The sequence below is a fragment of the Cryptomeria japonica genome, chromosome 3 (genome assembly GCF_030272615.1).
Source record: "Cryptomeria japonica chromosome 3, Sugi_1.0, whole genome shotgun sequence".
Lineage (NCBI taxonomy): Eukaryota > Viridiplantae > Streptophyta > Pinopsida > Cupressales > Cupressaceae > Cryptomeria > Cryptomeria japonica.
In genome coordinates this window covers 972,807,702-972,816,794 of record NC_081407.1, presented here as the reverse complement: position 1 = coordinate 972,816,794, position 9,093 = coordinate 972,807,702, and positions in this window count along the sequence as shown.

The following is a 9,093-nucleotide window of genomic DNA, read 5'->3' as shown; positions in this document are numbered from 1 at the left end:
TTCTTCAACCAAGTACTCATGTTTGTAGGTAAGTCCTAAGGATTTATTAAATCCTTTTGGATCATAGTACCTCACCTTCTCATGGCTCATTTTGTATGGCTTTAGTGAAAAGTACAATTGTTCCAAGCTATATTTATTTCCAACAATAAAATATACAAACCTACACTATGTAGGAAATAATGAGGCCTTTTGTGGCTTTCTAAAATCTATATTATCCATCTCACTAAGTTTTCATTCAACCTCTAAATATGCAATTCTCTAAGGTACACATTTGGGCAACACATGAGGTTGCACTGGAGTTCCATACATCCTAATTGTAGTAGTCTTATAATGGAGAAACCAAAACTCCCCAATTATGTGAAAACCTAAGGTCCTTCCTTCTCTCTATAGGTGTGATTAAATCCATGACCTCCTTTAGGATTCTATCTTCTGGCAGTGCAAAATACCTTAATACCTTATAAACAAAATATTGCTCAAATATGACAAAATCTAAGTGATTACAACGCATATCCTAGATATAGGTCCAACATTGGATTGGTAAGTCTCTTCCTTCTCTATCTTGTGTCTTCAGTGGCAAGTGAGGACCCCAAATTTTCTCCCCACTCCATAGAATCATGTGGCAAATTAGCGAGTATCACTTAAAATCAAAATTTCCTTGTTGCCCTAGGTTTTCATAAAACTTTCATTTACCTTGTCCTCTAGGTTCTAAGAAAAATAAAACTCCATGTTATTCATCATATCCTGAATCTCAACTGCCATACACACCATATCAATAGGCATTTTGTCCTTTGCATCCTCACCTAGCACCTGATAGAGATAGTGGTATGTCTTCACAAAGTAACGTTCAAATGTATCAACAAAGAAAGGCTCTTTCTCAAATTTTGAAATCAATATGAGCTTCCTATCAACACCCTTCCATGTAAACTTAGGAATTGACTTGGCCCTATACAAATTATCATGGACCTTATAATTCTCCTCCATTTCTTTTAATTCAATCATTGACAATTTTTCTCTATTCAAACTAAAACAATCTAAAATATGAAACTTGTTAAAGTTGATCATGTCATTGATGTAGAGGCTTGGGTTCAACTCTCAACAACATGAAAACATGTCCATGCCAATAAAGAATATTTCACAACAATGGGCTCAATTTCAATCAACAAACTCGCCACAAGGTTTCTAACATAGACCTATTGATATTCCAACATCTCAAACGCATAAGAGTCATCAGGAATCAGTGCTCAACAACAAACCTTAACCATACTCTCACAAAATCCAAACTCTATAATTAAACACCTTGAGACACTTTAGAATGATAAATGTGACATTAAAAGACCACAAATGGTCACCAAAAATATAAACAAATCATATAATAGTTTTCTACAACCTTTCTGTAGCAGCAGTGACAGGAACTCACATAAACATGACAGTTTTTAGAAATTGGCTCATTTAACTCCTCAAATCATAAGATGAATTTTTCTGGTAAGAAGGAAGTTTGTTCAAAACATCACAATATATCCACACACTAAGTTTTAGGTCCTTACTCAACCATGCATATCTGCACCAACACAATTTCTAATTGTGTATCTGAAAAACCATTTTCTGAATAGGCTGCTTTCACAAAAATGATCATAACTTGCTCATTTTTCCATGAAATTAAATTATACTTGAATAAAATAAAATTAGATTCAATATTACTTCCATCCATTTGATATTTAACCATAAACCTTCCATAAAAAAGAGTACAAATCTATGCAACACACAAGAATTAGAGTTTTACCAGACTGTAGCATTGTCAAATCAACATTTTGACATCATTTTGCACGTGCCAACCTTAACTTGAGACCCTGAAACCAAAAAAAATGAAAATAAATTCTATTTTCCTCCATTCCAAAAAATACTAGCCTTTGATCAATATTGAATGGAGGTTTATTACATTTTCAAAGTCACGGTTTACCCTACCTAGGGTTTTTAACAATTTTTACAAAAATTGGTTTATCTCTTCCAAAACTTAATGAAAAGAAATGAAACCAAAAACAAACTACTAGAGATTCACCCCTCTATCATTCTCAAGTTCTATCAAATTCTAGTGAATAATTTTCCAAGAATAAAAACAATTGTTATCAGACTGTCACGTTGAGAATACTCAGAAAATTGCAGGAAACCTCAAACTTTTATTGATTTTCTTCTTTCAATACACACCAACCCCTCATGATTCCACCATCCCTAGTTTTATAAGCCTCTTACAACCTCTTTTGACGGTTATAACTAAAATTAAAACCATCACAACCTTTTTTGCAATTTTTGAAATGACAACTTTTGTCAACATAACAACTTTTTTTTTGACAACTTTGTAAAAATTACTTTTTATCACCTTAGACACACTAGAATAGGCTAAATAATCCTTATTACATCATTTTCAACCTTCCTTGATTATTTTCTATTCTTTGACCACATTTGACCTTCTTAGGACCTTATAGGTCTACATTGAACAAAAATGACTTAATGCCTTCCAATATGATTTATAATGACTGAAAAATGATCTCTTGGACCTTATACATCATTAACACAACCTTGAAAACAAAAACCAACACTAAAACTTCCATGAGGCCTTTCAAGGCCTAGGTGCTCCTGCACTAGTCATGCCCACCTATAGTGATTATTGCCTTTCATACAACATCATAAATTTGCACCAAAACCTTCATGAATTCAACATAAACAAACACATTTGGTACAATGAGATTGCCAAGACCAAGCTCCCAACCATTTCTCGTAGGAATCTTCAAACCTCTCTTCTTATATAAGTGTTGGATTAAATACCATCTTGGTTCTGGAACTTTGGAATCCTTGACCCTATGTAGACTATCAAGCAGTCTATCCTTTAGACCTCCTAGCCCACACACTAGATGTGGAGCTATCTTACCTTGAAATTTTTTTATCAAATCCTCATCAATATTCCTTGGAGGCTTTCTATCCATTTTGATAGATTAGTGTTTCACACTCTGCAACTGGGGTTCTACAAAACTTTCTCAAACTATCTAGATTTATTCCATTGTTCACACTTGAATTGGACATGCAATCTTGACCAAAATCACATATGAGAACTAAAAAATTGATTAACTTAGCAATTGAATTGTGCTCAACTCCATGTTGCCTATGAAACCGTAATTATCTCTACAACTTTTCTCAGAGCTTAACTTAGAAATTTTCATCAAATACAAGTAGTTTGGTGGAGAGAAATGACCCTGTAGATGTTTGTAATAGCTCACAATGGTTATTAAATCAGTTACTACAGTCATTTTTCCATTGATCTCCATTTGTGTGCAAGAAGATTTCATATTAGTAACCATTTGCCAACTTTGAATATGCACCATCTATTAGAAATGCTTGGCTTAGTTGTCATTTATGTCAAACCTGGTAATCCAAATTGGTTTGAATGTGTTATAGAACAGTGGAAGATGTGTATCTATGATGTGTTGCAAAATAGTGGAAGATAGGTATGTGTGTTGCAAATGACAAATCCTAGTCGTTGTTGATGTGTTTAATGCTCCAAAAATATGTATTGTCAGTATGAGAATAGGTTTATCTTTATTTGAGAATTTTGGTGTTGGTTGTGGCAGTTGGTTTCATGCTCCAGTTGCTCATGTAGTTGACTTATTTTAGAAATTCTATACTCCACATTCATGTCTTGATGCAGATATGGTAGTGCAATTTTGATCTGATTGGTGTCATCAATTAAGATTGTTGTATTTGTTCTTTTGGTGCTTTGGAAGTTGTGCTCCAGATTTTGTGCTCCAAAATTGTATTCAATTATGTAGTATCAAGCAGTTGTATGTGCTTCGGTTTTTTGATTTCTAATGATAATATTTTGATGATTAGTTGTTCACATCTTTAACCTTGTAATGTTGTGCTAGATTGTGATCATTGTGCTCCTAAAGTGTGTTATTCAAGGATATGCTTATTCTAGGTCAGGCCAACCTTGAGAGATTATATTGTGCTCCGACGATTGTAGCGTGTGAATTGACCATTGAAGATATCATTGGAAAAACGTTATTGAGGCTGACTTGATGAATATTCTTATTGTTATACTAAAATATATATGTATGATCATATTATGCTTGATGTGTGTGTGTGTGTGAATGAGAATAATGAGAAGTATTAGAAATATGCAAGGAGTTGTATGAGACATTTTGATGAAGTCAGTAAAGAGCAAAGTGACAAAACAAAGAAGTTGATCTTGCACAACAAATAGAGCAGGAAAATTGTGGAATGTTTTGCAGATTTTCTTAACCAGATATACTACAAATAATTGATGTGTTGGTTGAGCTTAATTTGAACTAATCCCATGCATAGGTAGATGCAAAATTCTTAGTTCATTTCCTTTCTATTTGTTAGTGATCAATTCCAACAATGAGTCATTGTACACTGGGCAATTAGCCCTCCAAGTAGTGAGCCCTTTTCTATAAATCCATATAACTAGTTATATTATCTTGAGAGTTAACCCTCTCTGTGGTTTTTCCCATTTGGGTTTTCCACATGTATAAAATCTAGTGTCTCTCTTATGGTTGTGTATTTTGCACGCATTTTACTTCTATTGCATGTTTTCTCTTTTGCTAAGGATATCCAAGATTAAGATAAGTTTCAGATTATTAGAGAATGTTTCAAATTTGGGAATACTGATTCACCTCCCCCTCTCAATATTTCAGTCTATTCAACACCATAAATCTACACTTGTCACGTGAAAATGGACAGTTGTGATTAAAAGATTCATCTTCTTTATAAAAAATCACAAAGCTTTGCTCCACATTGGGCTCCACCTGGACATGTGTCACAATAGCAGGATGTTATGGGCATGATTGGGTTTAACATCTTTATCTCCTTGAGGCCGTACTCCAATAAGAAAGATCTAGCATACACTAACATATCTCTAGCTTCTAATGAGCCCATTTCTAATCGAAAAGTCTACATTCTCCCAAGGGCTAGATGGATCTGACATGCCTAAGGTCCATAGGGATTCAGAAACCATTGATCTGGCTTCCAAGGGACATAATATATATGTGCTCCAAGACAAAAAAAATTATCAATCAGATAGACAAGTTACTAGGTAGAAGGGTTCGATGACTGACGAGATTGACATGACACAAGATTGTAACTTAAAACCAAAAACCCTTTACTATCAGTCAACTCAAAAATATAACACAAGGTTTAAGGAACAAAGTAAACTTGGCCACCAAAGGGTTTAGGGTTTAAGGGCAATTAGGAGGGCAAAAACATGGAGTTGTGTCACACTTTGGGCCAACCAAGGATAGCTCGACCAGACTACCCATGGGCCATGTGGCACCATGAGGTGCCTATGTGGCACCGAAATGGCATCGAAAGTCCAACCGGACTTAGTTTGGTAGAACTCCCTTAGTTCAAATGCTTCCTTTCATAAAAATTCAAAAAAAAATTATTGTTATAACTAAGGTTAGTCCGGCCAGACTAGCCTATGTGTCGTGTGATGTGGTACAAAAAAGGTTAAAAGCTCTGTATTTTTGAAACTTTTCACTTTTGCTCAATTTTTCTTCAAGCAAATTTTTTTTTTTCAAAAATAAAAAAATACCCTTTTGTAGATCTCGAAGTCATGAATCTAGACATATAATTTTTTTAGTATTTTGATTAATTTTAATATTTTTTATTAATTAAACATTGCGAGTAGATTTTTAAAGTTGAAAAATTAGAAATTTAAAAATTATTATTTTGATATTAAAAAAAATATTTTTCACTAGGTGAGAGATTCTTCTCGAAAAGAACTTTTTTTTTTTGGTTAATAATAATTTTAGTAGTCAAAAGGTGATGCCAAATGAAAACCATCAAATCTAGCTATGTTGGACTTCAAAATATTATAACGAGAAAAATATAAATCAAAGTTAAAAAAATTTTAACACTGCATATATATCTTCTTTATTTGGAAAAAAGAAAATAAAAAAAGTTTGTTTTCATTTTTTTGGTGATGCCAACTAGAACCCCTAATTTTCTGCATTTTTCAGCAATGAAAAATCTATCTTTGAATTTATAAAAAAAAATATCAATTTTTTTCAAAAAAAATTAAAAAATAACAAACCTAAATTTCATTAATATTTCTACATTTGATCAATTACATCATTTCAAAATTCAATCTAGAAATGTCACTTTTATGGAGTCGAAGTTAAACAGTTTTAGTTGTGTTGGTTGGTTCCTTTATAAAAGTGTGACACAGGTTTGTGCTTTTACCCAGGATCTAGGACAAACATCAAACCGGTAGAGAAAGGGTAATTTAGCTCAAAATTTTGAGGTGCTATCACCACCCACAAAAGAGGCCAAGATAGGGTTATGAAAAAGGTGCTAATGATGATAAAGGCAATTGGAACTACTAGATTTGAGGACCCCACCTTAGCTATAGTTTTTTACCTAGATAAAAATTGAAAAGGGTGCTTTCATGTTATCCCTAGCTTGAAATTAGAGATAATAGATTTGATTTTGTAGTCTAACACACTATCTATTTAGTTGTTTCCACCCAATTAGAATCAATATATTAATGATATACCCATTAATTATAAGGTGACCTAAATGTCTCAGCACATTTTTAAGAATTGTTCAAATTAATTAAAAACTTTATTATAACTTTGAAAAAAAAAAAATTCTATTTTCTTTCATTTTTATTCTTGATTTTCTAGTCAAGGGCTTGAATTTTCTCTTTTTACTATTGAAACTCTTATTTATTTTATTAACTCGGATTATTTTTCATATTATTGATATTTCGCTAATATAGAATTGTTTATGTGGTCGACATAAACACCTTTATGTGCAACCTAGATATGAGATATATGCCATGTATATCGAATATGGTAGATATTTTTTCAATCTATTTCTGGTATAGGGGTGGTTGCAAATTATGTGTTTCAATGTTTGTCTTACATCATGTATGGTTGCACCTTATATTTTCCTAGTTGTGATTCTTTAGTTTGGTAAAAAGAATGTCTATAACTAGTTTTTTCTACTCTTAGTGTTGTCAGAGAGAAATAATTCCTAGCATCATTCGAACCCTTCTCTCACTCTCTTCTTTAATATTTTTTATCACATCAACCATAATAGAGTTATTGAAAAGTTTGATTTAATATTTCAAAAATGTGCAAATAGAGAAATAAAGTTAAGGTAAACAAAAACTTTATAAATATAAAAAATCATATCAATTAATGATTAAAGATGGGATTTTTTTAATTTTTGTATAATTTTCTTGTGCTCTTAGGAACACTTTTAAAAATTGAGACCATGAAGGATGTGTGTGTTTGTTAAATGAGCTTGAACTTACTATTTAAAATTAGAATACCCCAAATTATTATACTTAAAATAAAATATTTTATGCAATTACATGTACTCATGAGATACATTGAAATAATTCTATGACCAAAGTAGTGTATGGCTAGTGATTTTCTATTGAGTTTCTACTTGATTCCCTTGAATGGGGACAACCAAACTAGTCAGTTGGATATTGTTGAGAAGTTTCCTGGAATGATGTGTTGTCATTGATGTCAACATATTCCTCTGTGTGTTCCAGTGTTGCAGTCATATTAAATGAGCTGCTTAGGCCAGTGTATTGCAAATGAGTTGTTGTGGATTAAAGGGTTTTGAGATAAGTATCTCTAGCTGATTCAACTAAAGTTTCAGAGGTCTGCATGGTTATTTGATTGAGTTATGAGATCCAGTATTGCAGTTGGTTTCTCAATTGTTTGATGTTGATCAATGTTCTATATTTTGCTCTGCATTGCTTTGCATTGCAATATCTTGGTTTGCTAATTTGGCAGTGTTTGGGAAGTTCATATGTTTCCTCAATTCAAATGGTTCATGATTTGGAGGTCTGCAAGTGAATCTTTCAGTTTGACAATCAGTCTAGTGAGTGTTCTTGAGGTTCGGTATAATAATGATGGATATTCTAGTAAGTGGTGATGGTGTAGTTGTTGTTGTGGTAATTCATGATGCTTGTAGATGTTTCTAGATTGTGTCCTATCCGTGTTGATGGACATCATTGATTTGTGTGTGAGTTGCTGATGATTTCCTCGATATTTTTTTGTTATGCGATGTTCTTGGCTGACCGGATGATTATAGTGTGTTGCAGATGTTTGAGGCATAATTCTTGGTGGTGTTTCTTGTTCAAGGTGTTGATTTAGGTCCATATTATATCTTAGCCGACATTGTTTTGGTCAGCATGTTATATTTTAGTGTGTATGGTTATATTCTTGTAGTTTGTGATGTGTGTTGAATCGACCTTGAAATATAGGTTGATGATATGTATAAATATATGTAATATTCATATGAGATATGTATTTGTGAGTGTATCCAAATGTGTGTGAATAATGTTTTGATCCTTTGGAAGTGTGACGAAGTGTGGCAGAGCATATCAGATTGTGTGCTTAACTAAAACTGTAACCAAGCATGAGGAGATGTTATTCTATCAGTTCATGATCTTCTGGATGCAATCCAAACATTTTTGTAAGGTAGTGAGTCTTCCCAAGGGTTGTATCCCTTCTTGTTATGTGTTTTGAGCAGTGTGTTTGAATGCATGCACATTTCTATTGTAATATTGCATATACTTCTATCAAGGTATCATCTCATTGTGGGTAGGTTCCCACTGTGGTTTTTCCCTTAACCGGGTTTTCCACATCAAAAATCTTGGTGTTATGTGTCTTATTGATGTGGTGTTGATTTGTGTTTTCATTGTTAATTATCAAATTTGAAATTGTGTTTGAGTTGAATAAAGTTTTGTGGGCAAAATGATTCACCCCCCCCTCAGTTTGCTGCATTGTTGCAAACATAGTCATCTATCAATTTATTTAAGAATTATTTTAATCTATAAATTTATATCAAAAAATCTTATAAATTTATCGAAAAATCTTATAAATTTAATCTATAAATTTATATCAAAAAATCTTATAAATTTATTAAACTACCCATGGTTTTTTCTTCTTGCTTCACTATATAAATTGGATGCATTAAATGGAGAGTTTATGAGTCTTTACAGGGGAAATATTATTATGTTATTAAAATACTATTAGAGGAATGAATTGGATGGATGGA